The following is a 26027-nucleotide window of genomic DNA, read 5'->3' on the forward strand; positions in this document are numbered from 1 at the left end:
ATTAGCCAGTTCCCTATCCATGCACACATACTCCAGTCCTTGCATCCTCAACTTTCGCACCAGACTTTTGTGTGGAACAGTGTTGAAGTCCAAGTATATCACATTCAAGCATTCCCAATATCCACATTAGCGTTCACTACCACATAAAAGCTAAGCATGTTAGTCAAACAGGACCTGTCTTTAGTAAACCCATGTTGATGCTGAGAAATAAGATTTTCTACTATGAAGTCATGTATAGTATCTTTTAGTAACCCCTCAAATAGTTTGCATACAACTGATGTTAAGCTTACAGGTCTATAATTTCCTGGATCACATTTTTTACCCTTCTTAAATAATGGGAAAACGTGGGCTGTACGCCAATCCACTGGGACTCTGCAAAGCAGGAATACTTTACCAAGCTCATCGGAGCACAAGCTTCCAACCCCCGGCATCTTTTGCCACTTTCAACTCCCTGCTTTAAAACCAACCCCCACCCTCCGTTTCCTCCCTCTCTGTCACAGATTTAGCCACCTACTTCACCAACAAAATTGTCTCCATCTGCCAGGAAATATCCATTCTTCAAACTTCACCTCCCACCCCCTCCCAACCAGCTCCTCCTCCACCCTATCCTCCCCTCTCCTCCTTTACACCTACTACTACTGAGGAAGTCAACCACCTACTGCAGACTTCCCATACCACTACCTCCCCCCTTGACCCCATCCCTTATGATTTACTCCATCCTCACTTCACGGATTTGGCCCCAGTCCTCACTACCTTGTTTAACCTCTCCCTAGCCACAGGCACCTTCCCCTCAGACTTCAAGCAGGCCACTGTATTACCCCTGCTCAAGAAACCCTCCCTCGACCCCTCACTACCCTCCAACTACCGCCCTATCTCCCTCCTCCCCTTTGCCTCAAATCTCCTTAAGCGTCTGGTTCACAAATGCCTGACCCAGTACCTCAATGCCAACTCGCTGCTAGACCCACTGCAATCTGGATTTCGGCCTGCCCACTCAACCGAAACTGCTCTCACCAAAGTGGTCAATGACCTTGCCCTAGCTAAAGCTGAAGGTAAATACTCCACTCTCCTCCTCCTTGACCTTTCGGCAGCTTTTGACACAGTAGATCATCCCCTACACCTCCAGTCCATGGGCATTCACGGCCTCGCCCTGACCTGGCTTTCATCCTACCTCTCCTTTGCTCCTTCACGTCCTCCTTCAATGAGTCCTCATCCACCACAACCACCTCTCGGTGGGAGTCCCCCAAGATTCGGTCCTTGGCCCCCTACTGTTCTCCCTATACACATCCTCCGTTGGCAAGGTTATCTCCTCCATGGGTTTTAACTATCATCTGTATGCAGATGACACCCAGATCTACCTCCATACCCCTGACATATCCACCACTACCATGGCCAAGGTCTCCTCCTGCCTATCAGCCATCTCCTCCTAGATGTCCGCTTGGTTCCTGAAACAGAATTTATGATCTTCCCACCCCGGCCATCCCTGAACCTCTCAGATGTGCAGGTCACTGTTAACCACACTACCATTTGCCCTACCTCTCAAGCCCGCTGTCTGGGAGTCACCCTGGACTCCGCACTCTCCTTCACTCCTCACATCCAAAATCTCACAAAGTCCTGCAACTTCCACCTTCGTAACATCTGCAAGATCTGCCCTTTCCTGACCTCTGCCACCACCAAACTCCTCATCCAGGCCCTCATAATTTCCCACCTTGACTACTGCAATGCCCTTCTGTCTGGTCTCCCTATGACCCGATTAGCCCCGCTTAAGTCTATCATGAATGCAGCAGCCAGAATTATCCACTCCTCCCATCGCTCCACCATGGCAGCTCCCCTCCATGAATCCCTTCACTGGCTTCCTATCCAGTCCAGAATCAGATTCAAGATACTGTGTCTGACCTGCAAATCTGTCCACAATACCTGTCCAACCTGCATTTCCAATCTTACTCAGAGGTACACACCTAGCCGCTCACTCCGCTCCTCCAGTTTATTTCGCCTGACCGCCCCCCCCGCATCACCCAGTCCCATGCACGCCTCCAGGACTTTTCAAGAGCTCCTCCAACACTATGGAACTCCCTACCCCCGCCCATTAGGGAAGCCCCCTCCTTCAACATCCCCCCCCCCCCTCACAAGTGCTCTAAACCCACAGCTGAACTCTGGTCCCCCCTGCCTTCCGTGTCCCTACCTCTCCCTCTAGATTGTAAGCCTTTGGGCACGGTCCTCGTCATTTTGTGTCCTACCTGATCATGCACCTCCATAATCTCCATGCTCCCACCCAGTGGCTGACTAAGCACTACCTTGTACTCATACTGTGCTGCATGATCTGGTTTTTCTTGTATTCCTGTATTGTCATATTGCTGTATGTCACCCTTAAATATTGTCTGTAACCTAAACTAATGTCCAGCTCCACGTAATATGTTGGCGCTTTATAAATACAATAAATAAATACATTCTTATAAACTTTAAAATAAACTTTTCCTTTTCATCACTAACTGATGTATGGCTAACCTCAGCTTGAATGCAAAAAGTGTGTGTTATTAATGTCAGAGTCCTTAGTTAACCTTCATACTCCTCAATAATAGGAAAAGAGTTATTAAGGAATGTGACCATTTGGCTCTGAAATGTTTCTTTGACGAAAGTTGATTTTCTCTTGAATTTCATCAGTTAAGAAAACATTCCTCAATGTTGCAGTAGAAGGAGAAGAAAATGTCTACTTCCAGCAATTCAGAGGGCAGAGAGAACAAACAAAATCATCAATATACCGCTTGCTGTCTCATTTGCATTGTTTTATAAGGTGAAATATGCATTAGCAGAGGCTGAACTGCTCCATTGTACTGCTCACTACTTTATAAACAGGTGCTTACGTGTTTCTCATTTGAGAAATCTGTGTGCACATAATGCTTCCAGCCAGCCCATGAATAAAACAAAATCAGTCAGTAACAGGATCCTTCTGCTTTATTTCACTGACTGCTATCCTATGCTGTGTGCTGCTTCCTCTTCATAGCACAGCAATTCAAGTAAACTACCTGTTAGAAGAGATTTGATACCCATGTTTTTTTTTCACATTTGCTTAAAAGGGCCTGGACACACTGTCACGTTGCTGAGCTGATTTCAGCAACGTGTCTTAGTGTGCGATACACAAGGACATCAGATGGTGTATAGACAGCACTATATGATGGGCACAATTATTTGCTGCATAATGCCTTTTGCCAACTCATTACTGCATGCCTTTTTGTACGCAATGCATCGCTCTCTCCTATTCTGTGTAACTGGATGAGGTTAGCGCAGCAACAGACAACAAAACAGGTGTTGTGTGTTTCTGTAAGACACGCGGCCACCTGATTTGTATTACAAAGTGTGCTCACGCAGTTGCTGACATACTCTAAAGCAGAGTTTCTCTACTCAGTTCTCAAGTACCCTCAACAGTGCATGTTTGGCAGAAAACCACAAGCACACACAGGAGGGGTAATTAGTATCCTCGGCAGAGAAACTCTGCTCTAAGCACTGGCGCCTCAAATATGGACTGTATAAGGCCTAACTTCTTTTGCCTTGTGGCCTGTGTATCAGTATGCACTCTAGCATTTTTTTCACACAAATCAACACCATGCTGCCACATTAGGAATTTATTCATGCTCTTGCCTCTTTCAGAGCACACATTGGATTTTCCTATGAGGGCCCATTTCCACTATCGTGAATTCGCATGCGTTTTTTGCATGCAAATTCGCATAGCAATACAAGTGAATGGGACTGTTTCCACTTGTCAGGAATCATTCGCGTTTTTCTGTGCAGAAAAAATTCGCATGGCAGAGCCATCAGAATTCGCATATCGCATACCGCTATGCGAATCGCATACAATGTATTTAATAGGAAATTCGCATGAGGTTTGGGTATGCGAATTTTCATGTGAATTCGCATGCGAATTTGCATAGAAACAATGGAAAAGCACACCAGCACTGCCACGGTTAAATTCGCATACATCATCATCCATGCGAATTCGCATGAAAATTCACATGGACCCGCATGCGAAATTCGCATCCGCATGCAAATTTTTACTGCGGCGAATCGCACCGCACAAGTGGAAATGCAGCCTTAGTGTAGCATACAATCAGTTGCTGGGCCAGTTCTCTGTAGTTGCCAATGTCCTGCATGATTGCAGTAGAGCTTATGCAGTGGTCTTCGGCCTGGCACTGTAGGATAAAATTTAGAAGGATCCCAAAGATTTGGATATTTTCTTCTCAAATTTAGTGTGTTCCTTTGTTGATTATTACATTTCACAAAGACACAAGACCTGAATTGTTATATCTGTGGACCAGAATTTCAATGCTAATTGTAAGTTGGTGTACATGGAAACGTGAAAATGTAATCAGCAATGACATGGCAGATTAAGTGCAGAAATGCAGGCCTTCCTGTAAACCTATGGAATGGAAGCCTGGTAGCTTTGGCTTACTAGGTTTTTCCTCTCATCACTTCAAAGACCCATGAGGTTTACAAAAAATGTATACAGTACTTTAAAGTACAGGTAATCCCCGGCTACCAGACTACCTCTTGTGCCCCCTTTTCTAAAGCAGAGTATGCGCAGCAGAAGCCACTACAAGTCTCACCTCATCTATGGCGGCTCCGGGCCAATCAGCGGCGTCCTCTCTGTCCTCAATGTTCCTCCCAGCGGCTTCCCTAGCGTCGCTTAATGACGCAATAAAAAAGAGCCCCCGTGGCTACTTCCGATTGCGTCATTACGCAACGCTACTAGTGAAGCCGCTGGGAGGAAGGGTGAAGGGAGAGAGAACGTCGCTGATTGGCCTGGAGCCGCCATGGATGAGGTGAGACTTGTAGTGGCTTCTGCTGCGCATACTCTGCTTTGGGGGGCACAAGAGGCACAATAGAGACACAAGGAGACACAGAGGGAGGCAGAAATGACAGAGGGGGACAGAAAAGGCACAGCGTTCCGACTTAAGAATGGATTCAGGTTAAGAACGAACCTACAGTCCGTATCTCGTTCATTAACCGGGGACTACCTGTATACTTAAACAGAGGTGACGCCATGAGATAACCATGGGTGCAAATAGTACTAGTCCTACAAAGAACTTGTCTGAGGTCCCTTTATATTTTAATTCAGCTCTTAAATTGAAAATAAGAATATGAGACTTCAAGAAAGATTTGTTTACCATTATTACTGCACATGCTTAATCATCTCAGCTTTTTTGCCAGTTCAGGTTCGCTTTAAGAAAACAAAATACCCAAACCTAGTTTGATTTTTTTTTTTTAAGTAACAATAGGCAAAGTGAAAACCCCTCTAACTGAAATGATTGGGATACTTGACCAATCACCAGGATGCCAAGAAAAAGTAATTCTCCAAAAACCACCGTTAACCACTTCTGGATGGCGGTGAATTAAATCTATGCCCTGTTTTGATGCTTTAATAGCTGTCAGGGTGTAGATTTCACATCGCCGCTGTGCGTTCTCCCCGCTTTTGTCTCCCGCCTATCTCGTCGCTGTCTCCCCACCACAGCTTACTTGCTCTGCCATCTTTATGACGACAGAGTCCTGTGAGCCTGTCGGGAGCCGATTTTATTGGCCTTACCCTGTCATCAATGTAAGCAACTCCCATTGGCTTACATTGATCACAGGGCTCTGCCTTCATAGAGACGGAAGAGTGAGTGGCGTGGACGGCGGTAGTGGCGGGTGTGTGTGGTGCTTTGTTGGTATTCGGCGATTTCAGGTACCGACAGTCTCTGTCGTGGTGTACACGTGAGAAGTGGAACGAAAATCATACGATTCCAAACATTTTTTACAAATAAATAACTGCAAAGTGGGGTGTGCGTAATTATTCGGCCCCTTTTGGTCTGAGTGCAGTCAGTTGCCCATAGACATTGCCTGATGAGTGCTAATGACTAAATAGAGTGCACATGTGTGTAATATAATGTCAGTACAAATACAGCTGCTCTGTGACGGCCTCAGAGGTTGTCTAAGAGAATATTGGGAGCAACAACACCATGAAGTCCAAAGAACACAACCAGACAGGTCAGGAATAAAGTTATTGAGAAATTTTAAAGCAGGCTACAAAAAGGTTTCCAAAGCCTTGAACATCCCACGGAGCACTGTTAAGCGATCATTCAGAAATGGAAGGGGTATGGCACAACTGTAAACCTACCAAGACAAGGCCGTCCACCTAAATTTACAGGCCGAACAAGGAGAGCACTGATCAGAAATGCAATCAAGAGGCCCATGGTGACTCAGGACGAGCTACAGAGATCTACAGCTCAGGTGGGGGAATCTGTCCATAGGACAACTATTAGTCGTGCACTGCACAAAGTTGGCCTTTATGGAAGAGTGGCAAGAAGAAAGCCATTGTTAACAGAAAAGCATAAGAAGTCCCGTTTGCAGTTTGCCACAAGCCATGTGGGGGACACAGCAAACATGTGGAAGAAGGTGCTCTGGTCAGATGAGACCAAAATGGAACGTTTCGGCCAAAATGCAAAACACTATGTGTGACGGAAAATGAACACTGCACATCTCTCTGAACACACCATCCCCACTGTCAAATATGGTGGTGGCAGAGTCATGCTGTGGGGGTGCTTCTCTTCAGCAGGGACAGGGAAGCTGGTCAGAGTTGATAGGAAGATGGATGAAGCCATATACAGGGCAATCTTGGAAGGAAACCTCTTGGAGTCTGCAAAAGACTTGAGACTGGGGTGGAGGTTCACCTTCCAGCAAGACAACGACCCTAACAAAAAGCCAGGGCAACACGGGAATGGTTTAAAACAAAACATATTCATGTGTTAGAATGGCCCAGTCAAAGTCCAGATCTAAATCTAATCGAGAATCTGTGGCAAGATCTGAAAACTGCTGTTCACAAACACTGTCCATCTAATCTGAGCTGGAGCTGTTTTGCAAAGAAGAAAGGGCAAGGATTTCAGTCTCTAAATGTGCAAAGTTGGTAGCGACATACCCTAGAAGACTGACAGCTGTAATTGCAGCAAAAGGTGGTTCTACAAAGTATTGACTCAGGGAGCTGAATAATTACGCACACCCCACTTTGCAGTTATTGATTTGTAGAAAATGTTTGGAATCATGTATGATTTTCGTTCCACTTCTCACGGGTGCACCACTTTGTATTGGTCTTTCACGTGGAATTCCAATAAAATTGATTCATGTTTGTGGTAGTAATGTGCCAAAATGTGGAAAACTTCAAGGGGGCCGAATACTTATGCAAGCCACTGTATATATCCCACACACATACCTCATCCTGCACCATTGTGGCGCTGCTGGAGGTTGTACCGGTGTCACTGACTTTGAATATTTCTTTTGAAGTGTAATTGGGTTTAATTTTGCAGACGAAGCAACTTCATTTTTAACCAAGCTTCTGTTCAACAACAACAAAAAGAAGTTTCTTTTATCTTTTTCTCATATGTGTTCTTGAAGTAATTCAATTTATGCAAAATGTTATGCAGACCAAGTCTCTGCTTGATGTGGCAGTAATTTCCAGCAAATTAATAGTGTGCAAACCCTTCACTGTATAAGAAGAGAAATATTATGGCAGTATTGACATGATTATAATAAAACATCAGTTTCCTATGAGCTTCATATGTTAGTATATCTTCAATCACAGACATCTATGGCTTTTAATGTAAACTTTTTGAAATGTAATTCACTATTATTAGTAGCAAGTGTTGTCACAGAGATGGAAAAGCACCCATGCGAAAATACTTCAGTGTACCTTAGCTCACGGTCACAGTGCCTTGTGGCCCAATAATGAAAGCTTCCACAGTATGGCTTGACAAAAGACGTCAAGTCCGAAACAGCGGGCTGTCGCCATTGCTACAATTTCTTGCTGTGATTACTGACTGAATGTCATTTTAATGACGTTTGAATAAAGAGTATTTTTTACTTCATCTGGTGGTGCCAGCTCTGTGGAATCTACTATTACTACTATTATTAGTAGAAATTACATGAAATACTTTTACTTAGATTTTTTTTTTTATAATTAAGGTTTTTTGGTGTGTATGGTTTAAATTGTCCTGTAAGCTACAAGTGATAGTACTGTATTCAGTTGACTTTGTCTTTGCTTGTTATAGTCGGTCAGTCCATCTGACTTGTTCTTAAAGGAGTGATCCAAGCTGTTAAAAAAAAAAAAGATCCACTTACCTGAGTCTTCCTCCAGCCCGTAGCAGACTTCCTGTGCCCTCGCCGCAGCTCCGGTAGCCCTCCACTGGCGCAGTAGTTCTGCGCCTGCGCAGTACATCCTGATGACGTCGGAAAGACCACGTGACCCGCGCCGTGGAGCGCAGAAGAGGCCAACCCGGAACCTGACCTGGCGAGGTCGGCTGCGTCAGCGGAGAAGACTGGGAGCCGCCGGAGCTGCGGTGAGGGCACAGGATGGCTGCTACGGGCTGGAGGAAGCCCCAGGTAAGTTGATCTCTTTTTTTTTTTAACAGCTTGGATGTTTCCTTTAAAGAACCACCATCGCGAAAATTGTAAAATGTAAAATACATGTAATTACATACAAATAAGAAGTATGTTTCTTCCAGAATAAAATGAGCCATACTTTACCTTTCTCCAATCTTGCTGTCACTTATAGTACGTGGTAGAAATCTGACAGAACCAACAGGTTTTGGACCAGTCCATGCCCTCACGGGGGATTCTCAACAAGACTTTTATTCCTTATAAAGACACTCTTTGAAAAGGATTTATACAAAGATGCTGCCCAGTGTCCCTGCTCGCTGCACACTTATTTAGCAGTTGGACGGAGCAACTGCCATTCATGAAGTGCTTTTGAAAATAAAGCGAACCCTGAGAATCCCCTATGAAGAGATGAGCTAGTCCAAAACTTGTCTAGTCTGTTTGATTTCTACTACCTACTAAAAGTGACAGCAACATAGGAGAAAATTCATTTTTGTCTTATTTTACACTGGAAAAAAATGTCTTATGTGTATGTGTTTACATGTATTTTAAATTTTACAATTTCCGCGATAGTGGTCCTTTAACCTCCCTGGGGCTTCATTTCTGCTGGATTCCTGTGCAAAAAAGTGGTTCAATCAATTCTCATGAAATTTTTGCCTGTAACTTACCAAAAGGTCTAGTATAGATTTTGAGTATAATATGTTTCAAACACAAAATTATGTCAAAAAAGACATTTAATTTAATTTTCCCTTTCTGCCAGGCCACAATTTCCCCACTCTTCAGCTTTTTGGCAGAAAACATGCAGTTTTTTACTTTAAAATTCCCGTTTGTGTGTGAATCTTTGCATGTAGGTTTCCAGAGCATGTGAAAAATACGAACGAATACGAATTTTAATGTGAAAAATGCATTGGAAAAAATGACACCCTGCCTTATAACTGCTGGACGAGGCTGAATCGTCCATACCGTTTTCAGCTATTTTTCCCTAGACGATTAATTCTCGTCCGTACCGCCAGGGAGGTTAAAACGTCCTGTTATACAACATGAAAATGTATAACAGGAGAAATGATTGAAACTTGGCTGCTCAGCTCTCAACCCCTCCACTATTGATAGCTCACTTCCAAGATGGCACCCAATTCATGCCTGTTGTGGTAATCTGAACATAATTTACTCTGCTGAGTGCGACTGGATAAGCCGATGCGAGGTACAGGTACAACAAATAGTAGACATAGTCAGGGATAAGCCAGGAGTCTGTTAACAGGAAATCAGTCCAAAACAGGTGAGGTACAGGATTGTAAGTCAAACGGGTAGTCAAAGGATTGCCAAGGATCAAAGCCAGAATATCAGTTCATAAGGGAAAGTCTCTTAGGACACAGGATTACAGGGAACAGGGACTCAGGAAACCTGATGCTCAGGCAAACAGCCTGAGACCAGGAAGTGCTTATAAAACATAATGCAGGAAGTGAGCTCAACTGCTCACATGCAAACAGGGATGCATAGCAGATTCCAGCCACTAGATAGTGGGGGGATGTCTAACGGTCCTGAAAGGGAAAACATTTCTGTAGTCAAAGTCCTGAGCTGGTGGGTTGCCATGGGCAACCACTTGCTGAGGCAAAGCAACTAAAGTTTTGTAAAACATAACAAACACGGGATCAAGTTGAAGAAAGTTTGCTGTTACTCCGTGTCATCTTGTGTTGTGACTCAGAGTTGCTGAATCTATTGTCTTTGTTTTGTGAAGACTGCTATCTTGCTTTCTGGAAATTCTGGGGATTAGTTTATTTGCTGAGCTTAAAGAGAATCTGTATTGTTAAAATCGCACAAAAGTAAACATACCAGTGCGTTAGGGGACATCTCCTATTACCCTCTGTCACAAATTCGCTGCTCCCCGGCGCATTAAAAGTGGTTAAAAACTGTTTTTAAAAGTTTGTTTATAAACAAACAAAATGGCCACCAAAACAGGAAGTAGGTTGATGTACAGTATGTCCACACATAGAAAATACATCCATACACAAGCAGGCTGTATACAGCCTTCCTTTTTAATCTCAAGAGATCATTTGTGTGTTTCTTTCCCCCTGCAGCTATCTTCCACTGAAGTGTCAGGCTGTTTCTTCCTGCAGAGTGCAGACAGCTGTGCCTGTATGTAATTCCTCAGTATGTGAAAGCCCAGCCAGCTCAGAGGAGGATTTATCCAGCTTGTAAAAGATAATAGAGCAGAGAGAAGCTGCACTAATCTAAGTAACACACAGGCAGTGTGCAGAGAGGGGCCTGGAGGGGGAGATGCATCACAGAACCACAACACTGAAGAACTTGGCAGCCTTCCAGACACAGGCTGACAAGTCTGACAGGAGAGAGATAAGTTGATTTATTACAGAGATGGTGATAGTATAACGTGCTGCAGTAAGCCAAAACACATTAGAATAGATTTTGGAACTTGTAGGATGGAAGAAAACCGGATGAAATTTTTGTTACGGAGTCTCTTTAAGTCCCTGAGTGAAGTCTGACAATTTTTGTAGATGTATTGGGTAAGAATACACTATGTGGCATTTTTAATATATTAGCTGTATGATGCCATAAAAACTTTGAAGTATTAAACAAAAATATATCAAAATCTTGGACCTTTTTCAATAAATTTTTAACAAAAAAAATTGTTTGACTAAACACTGTTTGGAAAGAGATACTCTTTTTATTTGTTGGCCCTGTGCAGGAATGACTATGATCGACTTGTACATAACTTTATACTGTATCATGTCGTAAATAGCTAGTGTTGGTGAAGCTCCAATATATTTTCACTCAGATTTCTGCTGAAATGTGCTTGAACTCAACATATGCAAAGTTACATAGTTTGGTTGAAAAATACATCTGTTCATAAAGTTCAATAATAATAATAGATAAGTAAACATTAGGTACCTTTCTATTCTGCAACTTTAAATATCCCAGATGATCCAGGGGAATGCAAAAAAAAAAAAACAACCCTTGCAAGGCTTGGACCACCTTTAAAGAGACACTGAAGTCTCTTTATCTTACCATATTTTCTCATAAAATACTCTTCAGCATTAATGCCCAAGTGGAATCGCCGCATCTTCACGGCAGATGAATGATTTATTACTGAGAAATTGACCTGCAAACTTCCATGACTTTGCAGGTCTCAGATTCTGCTGCCCTGGAGAGGCAGAGCTTTGCGCTGTAGCTCTGCCTCTCCGCAATCAATATCCACGGAACTCCGCCTCCTCTCTGCCCCTCTCAGTGAAAGAAGACTGAGAGGGGCGGGAAAGGCGGCGATCAGCAGAGATTAACTGCGCAGGAGGCAGAGCTACAGCGTAAAGCTCTGCCTCTTTAAGAAAGTAAAGCCCTGCGAGCCCAGAAACTTTGCAAAGCTATTTCTACCTAATAAATCACTCATCTGCTGCAGGGATGTGGCGATTCCACTTGGGCATTAATGCTGAAGAGGATTGTGTAACAAAATAAGGTAGAAAAAGAGACTTCAGAGCCTCTTTAACCATTTCTGCCACCCGGACGTGCTGCTCTGCTGCGGTGCTGCGCTTCGGCCCGCTCCCGCGCACGATCGCGGGCGTGCCCCCGTGCTGTCCCCCGGTAGCCCTGGGATCAGTGAACGGGAACATGGTTCCCGATCACCGATCCGTGTCCCCAGCAGAAAAACCGAAGGGAGAAGCTTCAGTCTTTCTGTGGGTAAAAATTTCCGCATCCCCCTTGTGCTTCTGCTTAGTGAGAAGCACAAGGAGAAAAAAATAAACTCAAGGTGGCCATCTTGTGGCCAAATAGTAAAACTACATCTACATATTTTTTACATTACAATTTACATATATAATAACATTAAAAATTAACTGTTTATTTCCCACACCAAAATATTACCTAAATAAAATTCTTAATGGAAAAAAAAAACAATTACAATTAAAAAAACAAAAAAACAAAACATAAATAGTTACCTAAGGGTCTGAACTTTTTAAATATGCATTTGAAGGGGTATACTACGAAAATTTTTTAAATTATAAGCTTGTAAATAGTGATGGACGCAAAACAGAAAAAATGCACCTTTATTTCCAAATAAAATATTGGCGCCATACATTGTGATAAGGACAAAATTTAAATGGTGTCATAACCAAGACAAACAGGCAAATAAAATACATAGGTTTTAATTATGGTAGCGTGGATTATTTTAAAGCTATAATGGCCGAAAACTGAGAAATAATGAATTTTTTCAATTTTTTCTTATTAATCCTGTTAAAATGCATTTATAAAAAAATAATTCTTAGCAAAATGTACCACCCAAAGAAAGCCTAATTAGTGGAGGAAACAACAAGATAAAGATCAATAAATTGTGATAAGTAGTGATAGTTATTAGCGAATTAATGGGAGGTGAAAATTGCTCTGAGGTATAAGGTGAAAAATCCCTGCGGGATGAAATGGTTAAGGGGGAAAAAAATCCTTCCCTACTCCAGGTGGCAGTTACATAAAACCTCTGGATCCACTCTGCTGGGAATTACCTAGCACTGTAATTATAGCCATGGATGTCCTTCACATTTTAACCACTTGCCGACCGCCTTAAGCCGGTGGGCGGCAGCAAGGGCTGGGCCCAAACGACCGCAATACGCCCATCGGCGGTAGCGGGCGTGGTTATGCGGCGATCGCGTCATTCGTGACGCAATCAGCCGCCGCCGACTGGCTCCGCCCCCCCCGCGCTGTAACCCGCCGGCCGTTCGGAAACGCCGGCGGGTTGCTAGCACCCGGATCGCCGCACGGATAGTGTATAATAGGCTTTGTAATGTATACAAAGCCTATTCTACTGGCTGCCTCCTGCCCTGGTGGTCCCAGTGTCCGAGGGACCACCAGGGCAGGCTGCAGCCACCCTAGTCTGCACCAAGCACACTGATCCTGCCCCCCCCCCTTCCCTCTGATCGCCCACAGCACCCCTCAGACCCCCCCCGCCCACCCCCCAGACCCCTGTTTGCACCCAATCACCCCCCTAATCACCCATCAATCATTCCCTGTCACTATCTAAAAACGCTATTTTTTTAACTCTAAACTGCCCCCTGCTCCCTCCTGATCACCCCCCCCCCCCGTGTACTGTATGCATCTATCCCCCCTGATCACCTGCCAATCACCTGTCAATCACCCATCAATCACCCCCTGTCACTGCCACCCATCAATCAGCCCCTAACCTGCCCCTTGCGGGCAATCTGATCACCCACTCACACCAATAGATCGCCCGCAGATCCGACATCAGATCACCTCCCAAGTGCAGTGTTTACATCTGTTCTCTCCTCTAAACACCCACTAATTACCCATCAATCACCCCCTATCACCACCTGTCACTGTTACCCATCAGATCAGACCCTAATCTGCCCCTTGCGGGCACCCAATCACCCGCCTACACGCTCAGATTGCCCTCAGACCCCCCCTTATCAATTCGCCAGTGCAATATTTACATCTGTTCTTCCCTGTAATAACCCACTGATCACCTGTCATTCACCTGTCAATCACCCATCAATCACCCCCTGTCACTGCCACCCATCAATCACCCCCTGTCACTGCCACCCTTCAATCAGCCCCTAACCTGCCCCTTGCGGGCAATCTGATCACCCACCCACACCAATAGATCACCCGCAGATCCGACATCAGATCACCTCCCAAGTGCAGTGTTTACATCTATTCTCTCTTCTAAACACCCACTAATTACCCATCAATCACCCCCTATCACCACCTGTCACTGTTACCCATCAGAATAGACCATAATCTGCCCCTTGCGGGCACCCAATCACTCGCCCCACACGCTCAGATTGCCCTCAGACCCCCCCTTATCAATTCGCCAGTGCAATATTTACATCTGTTCTTCCCTGTAATAACCCACTGATCACCTGTCAATCACCCATCAATCACCCCCTGTCACTGCCACCCATCAATCACCCCCTGTCACTGCCACCCTTCAATCAGCCCCTAACCTGCCCCTTGCGGGCAATCTGATTACCCACCCACACCAATAGATCGCCCGCAGATCCGATGTCAGATCACCTCCCAAGTGCAGTGTTTACATCTGTTCTCTACCCTAAACACCCACTAATTACCCATCAATCACCCCCTGTCACTGATACCCATCAGATTAGACCCTAATCTGCCCCTAGGGCACCCAATCACCCGCCCACACCCTCAGAACGCCCTTAGACCCCAGCCCTGATCACCTCACCAGGGCATTGCTTGCATCTATTTCCCCCCTCTAATCACACCTTGAGACACCCATCAATCACCTCCTGTCACCACCTGTCACCCCCTAGCACACCTACCCATCAGATCAGGCCCTAATTTGCCCCGTGTGGGCTCTTGATCACTCGGCCAAACCCTCAGACCCCCTTCCGATCACCTCCCCAGTGCATTGATTGTATCTATTTTCCCCTCTAACCACCCCCTGAGACACCCATCAATCACCTCCTGTCACCCCCCCCTAGCACTCCTATCCATCAGATCAGGCCCAATACAACCTGTCATCTAAGAGGCCACCCTGCTTATGACCGGTTCCACAAAATTTGCCTCCTCATAGACCACCTGTCATCAAAATTTGCAGATGCTTATACCCCTGAACAGTCATTTTGAGACATTTGGTTTCCTGACTACTCACGGTTTTGGGCCCGTAAAATGCCAGGGCAGTATAGGAACCCCACAAGTGACCCCATTTTAGAAAAAAGACACCCCAAGGTATTCTGTTAGGTGTATGACGAGTTTATAGAAGATTTTATTTTTTGTCAACAGTTAGCGGAAATTGATTTTTATTGTTTTTTTTTCACAAAAGTGTAATTTTTCACTAACTTGTGACAAAAAATAAAATCTTCTATGAACTCACCATACACCTAACGGATTACCTTGGGGTGTCTTCTTTCTAAAATGGGGTCACTTGTGGGGTTTCTATACTGCCCTGGCATTTTAGGGGCCCTAAACCGTGAGGAGTAGTCTAGAAAACAAATGCCTCAAAATGACCTGTGAATAGGACGTTAGGCCCCTTAGCGCACCTAGGTTGCAAAAAAGTGTCACATGTGGTATCGCCGTACTCAGAAGAAGTAGTATAATGTGTTTTGTGGTGTATTTTTATACATACCCATGCTACGTGGGAGAAATCTCTCTGTAAATAGACAATTGTGTGTAAAAAAAATCAAACAATTGTCATTTACAGAGATATTTCTCCCACTCAGCATGGGTATGTGTAAAAATACACCACAAAACACATTATACTACTTCTCCTGGATACGGCGGTACCACATGTGTGGCATTTTTTTGCACCCTAAGTGCGCTAAGGGGCCCAAAGTCCAATGAGTACCTTTAGGATTTCACAGGTCATTTTGCGACATTTGGTTTCAAGACTACTCACTGTTTAGGGCCCCTAAAATGCCAGGGCAGTATAGGAACCCCACAAATGACCCCATTTTAGAAAGAAGACACCCCAAGGTATTCCGTTAGGAGTATGGTGAGTTCATAGAAGATTTTATTTTTTGTCACAAGTTAGCGGAAAATGACACTTTGTGAAAAAACACAATTAAAATCAATTTCCGCTAACTTGTGACAAAAAGAAAAAATCTTCTATGAACTCACTATACTCCTAACGGAATACCTTGGGGTGTATATCTCTGTAAATAGACAATTGTGTGTAAAAAAAATCAAAAAATTGTCATTTACGGAGATATTTCTCCCACCCAGCATGGGTATGTGTAAAAATACACCCCAAAACACATTATACTACTTCTCCTGAGTACGGCAATACCACATGTGTGGCACTTTTTTGCAGCCTAACTGCGCTAAGGGGCCCAAAGTCCAATGAGCATCTTTAGGCTTTACAGGGGTGCTTACAATTAGGCACCCCCCAAAATGCCAGGACAGTGAACACACCCCACAAATGACCCCATTTTGGAAAGTAGACACTTCAAGGTATTCAGAGAGGAGCATAGTGAGTCCGTGGCAGATTTCATTTTTTTTTTGTCGCAAGTTAGAAGAAATGGAAACTTTTTTTTTTTTTTTTGTCACAAAGTGTCATTTTCCGCTAACTTGTGACAAAAAATAAAATCTTCTATGAACTCACCATGCCTCTCACTGAATACTTTGGGATGTCTTCTTTCCAAAATGGGGTCATTTGGGGGGTATTTATACTATCCTGGAATTTTAGCACCTCATGAAACATGACAGGGGGTCAGAATAGTCAGAGATGCTTGAAAATAGAAAAATTCACTTTTGGCACCATAGTTTGTAAATGTTATAACTTTTACCCAATCCAATAAATATACACTGAATGTTTTTTTTTTTTTATCAAAGACATGTAGCAGAATAACTTTCCCGCTCAAATGTATAGGACATTTTACTTTATTTGAAAAATGTCAGCACAGAAAGTTAAAATAGTCATTTTTTTTGACAAAATTCATGTCTTTTTGGATGAATATAATAAAAACTAAAACTCGCAGCAGCAATCAAATAGCACTAAAAGAAAGCTGTATTAGTGACAAGAAAAGGAGGTAAAATTCATTTAGGTGGTAGGTTGTATGACCGAGCAATAAGCTGCAGTGGTCTGAATGGAAAAAAAGCTCTGGTCCTTAAGGGGCGAAAAGACTGTGGTCCTCAAGTGGTTAACAACCCCTTCCTAAATAGATGGCAAAACCTTTTTTTCCCTCCAAAAGCAGTTCTCGTTTCCTGGCTGGATAGTGTACTGGTTAAGGGCTCTGCCTCTGACTCAGGAGACCTGGGTTCAAATTTAGGCTCTTTCTGTTCACTAAGCCAGCTCCTATTCAGTAGGAGACCTTGGGCAAGACTCCCTAACACTGCTACTGCCTACTGAGCGCGCCCTACTGGCTGCAGCTCTGGCGCTCTGAGTCCGCCAGGAGAAAAATGCAATATAAATGTTATTTGTCTTGTCTTGTCCCCTGGTCCTTTTTACAAGCCTAGTGACAAAAAGTTGTTAAAGGATGTATTCAACTTTCAGGCTGTGTAGTCAGTTAAAGCAGACCCAAATCAAAAATTGATCAATAATGAACAACACATTTAAATATGAAATATGTATTTATTTTTCTTTAAAGTATAATCATTTCTGTAACTAATCGCAGACAGAAGCGAGCCCAAAACATGTAGCCAATAAATTGTATCATCCTGATTCAAACTGTCTTGCTTTAACTGATGGTAAAGACATTTGACTCTTAGGTATATCCGATTGCAAGCTACTTTGAGGGACATTTAGTGACTAACAGTTCAGTGCTCTCATGTTCCCTATAAAGCAGCGGTCTACAACCTTTTTTGACCCAAGGGCCACTTTCATAGCAGACAGTTTTCCCAAGGGCCAATGGGGTGGGCAGTGTCAGTACATAAAAAACTCCTGACAGCACTGGTTCCACCCCACCTCTATATCTGAATGGTGCAGCACTGCTGCATAATCCATCATGGTTCACTGGAGAGGTGGTATTGCCTTCTCGATCCACTGACACTCACCTCCCGCCTTTCCTATCCGCATCTGCTTTCTTTCTACTCCCCACACTAACCTCTAGGTTCTCTTTGTCTGTGAGTTTGCTCTGCTCACCTCACCTCTTTGCAGAGATGCAACTCTGTGGCTGATAAAAAAAAGTGTCCCAGACATCCTTACTACTGCCACTCTGTTTCCATACAGAAAACAAAAGTTTGCTTTCTTAAAACAGAAAGTATTTATGATAATTCAGGTTGGAGTTAGCTCCGAGATGTCTCCCAGTGCATCACTGCTGAATATAAGAAAGAACATACAGAAAGAAAGCATGCTGCTTTACAAACTACAGGCATCAGGTGGCAGCAGTAAGAATGGCTGCAGAAGCCAGATCCAAGTACAGTTATTTATATTGAAGTTTTCTCCTAAAAGTTCAAAAGCTGAGCTTTAGCCGCTCTAAATTAATTATCTATTTTTACAGCCTTTGACACATTTTAGCTTGCAGCAAAGCTATATTTTAGCAGAGAAAAGCTCATTGAAGATCTTTGCTAGAAAACTGATGTTGGACTAGAAATGGTGTCTACTAACTATGTTATGGTTTAATTTGTAATTTGTCCTTGTTTATTCCTGAGATTTGGGGCATTAAGATAGCAGTGAAATCCTACTTCCACTTAATCAGAGTAAAAATGGATGGTTACATGTAGCAGAAAACAACCCACAGACGAAAGCTATGTTTTAACTTTTCAGTTTCACATTAAGCCAATCCTTGTCAATATTGCCCCGGGACTGGAATCGGGAGAGAGCCTCTAATTCTTGACGTGGAGGAGGCAGTAGGATTTCTGCTTCCATCTTGCAAAGTATGCCTCAATTTTAAGAACCTTATGGGTTGGTATTGCTCAGGTAGCAGGACCCCACATTTGGGAGCTTAGCCTTCCTGAGCAATAGCAGCCCACATGTGGTATAAAGTATTGAAAATGTCTTGGATGGTAGGCACAATTTTTTTTATTTTTCATTTTTTTTAAATTAAGAATATAGCTAAATATAATTAGCATAAAGCCGTAGAAATCAACTAAAGATACGTTTAAACATAGGGCCTGATTCACAAAGCGGTGCTAACAGTTAGCACGCTAGTGAAAAATCCCTTTATCGCGCCTAAACTCAGTTTAGGCATGATAAGTTTAGGCATGATAAGTTTAGGTGTGATACGTTTTTAGGCATGATAAGTTTAAGCACCAACTGGGTTAGCACCGCAGTGCACAGCTGATCAAAAGTTTTGCGCTAGCAAAGGCTGGTGCACTTCGCATAGAGTTTAATGGCCCTGCTTTGCGTGCGGGACTTTGCGAGCGATCTAAACTTATCTAAACTTATCATGCCTAAACTTATCATGCCTAAACTTATCATGCCTAAACTTATCATGCCTAAACTTATCATGCCTAAACTTATCATGCCTAAACTTATCATGCCTAAACCTATCATGCCTAAACTGAGTTTAGGCATGATAAAAATGGTTATCACGCCTAAAGTCTTTAAATGCGTTATCACCGCTTTGTGAATCGAGCCCATAGTATGATAACGTGTTAAATAACTCATGCGTTAAGTTTTATCTCTCTAGTATTGCTATTGGTAATACATAAAATGAATGAATTAGTCCGCAAAAGTGGAGCGACTGGGGGGCAATAATGTTAACAGTCAAGCTGAGTTTTCATATTATCATCATTGTGCCAACATATTCTGTGGCGCTGTACAGAGTAAGAAACAAACATTGGGTACATAATAATGCAAACAATGGTATAGACAGTGGTACAATACAGAATTCGTAGACATAGTAATAACAGTTACAACTGTAACATGACAAATAAAATGTTTTACAAAATCTAAGATACAAAAGGGTGAGAGAGCCCTGACCTTGCGAGTTTACAATCTAATGTAATGGGGGGAGATGAGGTGGGGCAGTATACAATATGTATACTTTAGAGGCAGTGTGTTTTTAGGTTATCTAGTAAGGAGTACAACTTGAACAGAGCGTACGAGAGGATTCACCGGCGGGAGACTTGGGCGCAGGATACAGCCAGTATATGGCTTATCCTGCTGCTGCACAAGTTCCCAGCGACGTTAATTACTATACCCCCTCTAAGTTGACGTGGATAGTGGGGAATGATGTAATTCGGCTTTCAGCTATTGCTGGAGGCCAAATTACAGTGTTTTAAAAGTAACTTTAGCTCCGTCTTCTGACGGCGCCGAAGTTACTCACTGTGTGCCGCTATAGCCGTAATTCCTATTACGGTCTATGGCTGCGCCCAAGTCTCCTGCGCTGAATTGCAAGTGTTCGTGGTCAAAGGTTGAAGGGGGAGTGGGCTAAGTTAGAACAAAGTGAGTTTTGAGGAAGCACTTAAAGATTTAAAGATTTTTCAGTTAAATTTGGCACGTGATGTCATTGCCCACCCCTGTTCATGCCACTCCAATTTTTGGGTTAATTATGCCTTCTTCAGGAAAAGGCAGTGAAGATTTGGGGACTGAGTTGGGAAGAAAATTGTATTAGTTCCCAACATATTTCTGGTTCATCTTGGGTGGCGATGTGTCCAAAATGCATGACATGCGCCAGAAGACAGGCAAAAATGGTGCAGGAAATTTGGGCGCACCATGCGCCACCGTAGGCTGTAGTGTAAATTACAGCTATATTGGCGCTCAGAATGGAACCCAAATTACTATAAAAAGAGTCTAAATCAGCCACCAGCAACAGCCGGCAGCCAAATTACATCTTACCCCAGTCCACGACGGCCTGGAGGGGGATTAGTAATTAGCGCCGCCAGGAATTTTGCAGGAGCACAGTGAGCCGTTTTTCGTCTTTACCCTGGGTCCAAATTTCCTGGGACCTTAATTACTTGTATACCATGCGCCAACATGGCTCTTGTAGGTAGTTGTGGTATGCAAGTTATATCTTTGCTACTCTTGAGGCATTTGTGACCCAGTGTTTCAGTTTGCTACATTAGAACAACTTATGCATTCAGGTCAAATGATTCTTACATGTATATAGCTTATGCTGTGGCAAACAATGTAGAGTTTGAATGAGGGCTGTGGTGCAGGGATACAAAACAATCCTTTGCCAGGATATATTTCTTCAAAGCTGCTGAATGTGCAAACTTTATTATTACAATGTTTTAATGAGAACTTTTTTTTTTTTATCTTTCTCTTCATAAGTTGCACACAATCATAATAATAATAATAATAATTTATTTCTCTAGAATGGCCCATTTCAATATTTTATAATCCTCCCATTATCATGTAGAGCTTTTATGAGAATTCATGAATGCATAATAGCATTTAGTAATAATAATATAGCTGCTTATTCCTGTAATCTACATTTAGTCTGTGCATTTGGAATCAGCACATTGATTTAAATACAAATATCCAGCGAAGAATGAATGGTTTTGTCGCCATTGTAATCTGTGGTGTAGGTGGCACAGAACGGGTGAACACTTGCACTTCATTTAACTTGATTGCATTTCCTATTTACTTTATTCAGCAACTTAGTATCTTGAAGGAGTTCACCATCTGGCAGCACGAGCATTATAAAAATGAAATGCATCTTAAATGTGATAAGCGTCTGAGGCAAAGACACAGTTGGGCTTAATAAAGATTCGCTATTGAATTGCATTTGAAGGATTTTGACCTAGCAATTACCGGTTCTGATTTGTATTATAAGTGTGAGAGTATTTAGTACAGAGGCCGACATCGAGCAAAGGCACACTTTCAAGACATTTTTTTTATTATTTAGCTGAATGTGAATCTCCGGGGTATCGTTCATCAATTGGATTGTCTGATAATTTCCAGATTTATACACAGTGATTGGTAACTGAAGAACTGTCTGGGCATTTATCATTGGTAATACGGATACAGTAACATCAGGACCATAAATTATTGGACAAGGTCATCTGAGGTATCTTCTGATCTCATTTATACAGTAGCTGAGATAAAAACCTTGGTTGTCTGGAAAAAGGAAAAGCGGCTTTATAATTCCATCTTTAAATACATTTAAAGAACTGCAGTGAAGGTATTGTAAAAATGTGTAAAGCTGTAACAGTTCTTTTTGGGTGTTAAAGTGGACCCAAACTCTTGCACAGCAAACAATGAAAACACATATAGTTGCTAAGAAATTCACTCTGTGTGTGTTTTGAGTGAGCAGCCTGTCTAATTAGCCTTTATTAGCAAGTTTAAATCAGGGCTGTCAGCTGTGCCACAGTGTATAAGTTCTGTGATAATATGTAAACACTGAAGGTTAACCCTCTCTGGGCTCCCAGGAACAGGATTGAGTTAGCACTGCAGGTTTTTTTTTGGGGGGGGGGGGGGGGGGGGGGGTTTCTACACGTTATAACTAAGTTTGGCTTTTTGTACTGGCAGCATCTGGCACTTACATGGCAACAGAGGGCTGTGGCTGGTAAATGTATGTACACCTTGTTTGTACACCACCCTTATATCCGGTCGTGGTTAGTTGTATATGGGCAGGGGACAGGTATACAATTAGCAAGTGTATCTTACACACTTAAGAGCACAGGGTCTTTACCCTTTCCAACTATACCCCAAAAGGTGCAAGCTTTTCTTACACAAAACTGATGTTGGCTGTGTAGAGCTGCTACCCCTGTTACCCACCTGCTAGGGCATTCTGCAATACAAATGTAACTTTCAGTTTGATGTGAGCACATCTATGGAACAAAATATACGGCACAGGTTGTTGCTCTCCATTTCTTCTCTTGTTTTACTGCAGATGACCGCATTCTGCCTTCCTATCCAGAGTAGCTCAACAGTGACCTTGTTTCTCCTTGAAATTTTATCAGTATGGCCTGTAACTTAGACCGTGTTTTAGATTTTGGCTTCTTATGTGACTGATTTTGACACTGCTGCCCAAAATGCTTTTTGGAAGGTCAGTTAGGTTTCCCCCAAAAGTAGCCTTGTAAAGGGGTGGCTGGATAATGTACACCTTTGATGTAGGAGACCAGGGTTTGAATCCTGGCTGCAGCCAGTGACCTATTTAGCAAGCCTTTCTTGGGCAAGACTTCCTAATACCTCAGGGGGTCTATTGATTGCCAGTAGTGACTGCAGTTCTAAAGCACTTTAAATCAAACAAGAGAAACGTGTTATACAATTTATTATTATTATTATTATTGCCCTTTGAGCGACAGTAATGTTCTATGTAAAACACAGCAGACAACTTGCCAACTGCCTGTTAATATAAAACATTTTCAAATTAAATTATTTTTAAAGCGGCATTAAACTCTATACATGATGAATAAACAAAACAATACTTGGCATCCTAACAATAATTGTACTGCACCTGTAACAGCTTTTCCTGTGTTCAAAGCTTGGCAACATGGTGAATGTATTTTCTTTATATTCATCCTGTATGAGTATCCTCTTGAGCTTACGTCTGCATGAAAAGCGCAAGTGCACCAAAATCGTTCCATAAATCGTTCCCAGAATTGCACTAGCTGAAAAGACTACTTCCTCTTTTGCGGCTTTGGAAATAAGGGACTGCAGATTCAAACAGGTACATTTTCCTGACTGTGTAATTATTTATTGGGGGTGGGGGGCAATGATTTACATACATTTTAATCATGTATTTAATTGAATCCCTCTTTATGCTGTTACATTTGCACAATCCTTTGACATAGCACTGCTGGACTGAAAGTGATGCTTATGCCTCAGTGTCACATGATAGGCTTCTAGACCTTTGCACTTTGCCTCACATAAGGGCCTTAGTTTGGAATGTAGTGCTTATCATATGTAGGATATGTTTAGTACACCCAATCACAGCAGCTCCTCCCATACTGTAACTCAAGTATTGCACAGATCCTCACAAAATGGCTGTTGGACTTTAGTGTAGATTTTTGAACTTTGGGAACGGTTTTGTAAGCATATGCATTGTAATTAGGCACAATGCCCTCTTCCTACCCTTCATCATAAAAACCTTTCCCTGGTTGTAATGCTTGGTTCTTCAAAGACATTCTGCTCCCTTGCCCCACTACACAAGTCAGGAGGAGATTTGATACAGTAGCGCGTTTTCTGTTTTTTCAGAGCTTTGCTATATCTGGTGGAAATCACTCTATTAGTAGCAAAATCTCATCAAAAAAGGCTAGTATTTTGCAGATTGATTCTTGATCTCTTGTAGGCACCAGGCCTTGCAGGCAATGACCGACTAAAACATTTTTTGCATTTTTATAGAACATCTGTGACTGGGTGTAGTTCCATTCATTTCCATTCATAGATAAAGTGAGAAGCTTAATCACAAATGTCCACATTTATTAAAAAAAAAAAATATTTAGCCTTCCTCATACTTGACTCTTTATCTAAGGTGGTGTTTGTTTGAATCTTTTGGATTACTCCACATATCTCATAACTACAGCCAATTTAAGTCAATACATTTTATCTTGTTTATATCACATTAATCAGGACACAACTCTGCAGTATACAGGTTAGTGAACTGAAGAGAAATTAAACTGATGCTAGCCTCTTAAGATGAGCAAGAATAAAGTACTGCCTAGATGAAGGCAGGTAATTTGTAAATGACGACTAAATGAATAGTTATGCAGTTAATGCTTATATAATGATATATGCATTACGAATTGCAAGTAGGTCTGCTTGTCCCTTCCAGTTAAGCTCAGACTCGTAAATATTAGTATATAATAAACTAAGCAAAGCTTCACTTGAGTATGCTTATTAGCCAAAATATGGTTCTGCCTTTAAATCTGAAACAGCCATTCAAGAGTAATTCCTTAAAGGAAATATCGGGCAATTTTACCAAAATGAGATCTACTTACTTGGGGCTATGCCTTAATTCACTAAGCAGTTTAGACTAGTCTACTGATGGTTTGGTCAGTTGCATCAAAGGGGAATTCACTATTACCAAATGTTTTAGACCTGGTCTAAACCATTTGGTAATTAGGTGGGTAAAGCAGGGGAAATGATTAAAAGATGCAATTCACAAACAAGTAGCTATAGCTGACATCCTTCTCCTTTGATGAGCTCTCCTCTGTATACAATTAAACTCCTGCATAATTCATTCACAAGGTTCCATCCTCACATCTAAAATACCTCACAGAATTACTTTACCAACAGAAATCAGCTGGTCTAATCTCTGTCAGAAAAAGTGGGCGTGGTTACTCCTTGTTTGCCTTTGTGAATTGTGTAATTACTGAATGTTAGAACAGCTCTAAAAAGAGGTCTAAAACATTACACCAAACCATCAGTAGACTAAAAACCATCTGTAGACTAGTCTAAACTGCTTAGTGAATCGAGTCCTATGTGTCTCTCGTCGCAGCTCCACTCCAGGCCAGTCTTCCACGGTCCCCTCTGTAGCAGCCACCGATCCGGCAAGGTCGGCAGCCTCTGTGTGAGCACGTGCTTGCGCCGCTCTTTATTGCGCTCAAGTGGCCGGGTGCTTTTTGCCCAGGCGCAATACTTCTGCACCTGCACAGAACGCCTCCGGCTATGTGATCACGAGCAGCCACACTCTCACGCATGCGCAGAGGCTGCTGGCCTGGCCGGTTTGGTGGCTGTTACAGAGGGGACCCAGGGAGACTGGCCCAGAGCAGAGCTGCGGCGAGGGACACATAGCCTTCCAGGGGCTGGAGGAAGACCCAGGTATGAACATCTCATCATTGCCTGATATTTCCTTTAAGGAATGTTGGCTATCTTACCAAGGATCCATTCACAAAAGCTTGTGCCTGCAATTAGAGGTAGACTTGGATACAAATTTATTGCAGCTTGAAAAGGGTGCAATTCAGTGTGCTCGCTGTCCATTTTAATTGACCCAGTTCCAAGCTGCATGCAGTTTGCATTGCAATTTCCTGCCACTCGGAGTTAATAGCATATGAATGACCATTGCTTGCTGCATGGAGAGTGTGCACTGCATAGCTACACAGCCACCCACCCCTCCCATTTTAAAGGTGAACTCTTTGTGGACAGGATAACATCTATAGCAGATCCCTTTTATCATGACACTCTGCTGTAGCTGCAGTGCTTCCCACCAAAAAGTTGATCTTATCAGGAGATGGAATAGGTGGGTTGTGTCAGGTGATCTTTGCCGACAGGGAAAGACTAACCTTTGCCCCCTTCCTGACTACTTCATTGCGTTGATAGGGGAAGTAGTCCAGACACTAAATTTGCGCTAAAATCTCCACAGGACATTGCACCTTTTTTGAATGCCTACCTG

General features: G+C 42.8%; 1 protein-coding gene across 2 annotated transcripts in view; it reads left to right on the forward strand.

Annotated features, from left to right (window-relative positions):
* ASCC1 (activating signal cointegrator 1 complex subunit 1) overlaps positions 1–26027 on the forward strand; it is a 394613-nt gene that overhangs the window by 216002 nt on the left and 152584 nt on the right. The gene's annotated exons all lie outside the window — the stretch shown is intronic.

The sequence above is a fragment of the Hyperolius riggenbachi genome, chromosome 10, assembly GCF_040937935.1.
Source record: "Hyperolius riggenbachi isolate aHypRig1 chromosome 10, aHypRig1.pri, whole genome shotgun sequence".
NCBI lineage: Eukaryota > Metazoa > Chordata > Amphibia > Anura > Hyperoliidae > Hyperolius > Hyperolius riggenbachi.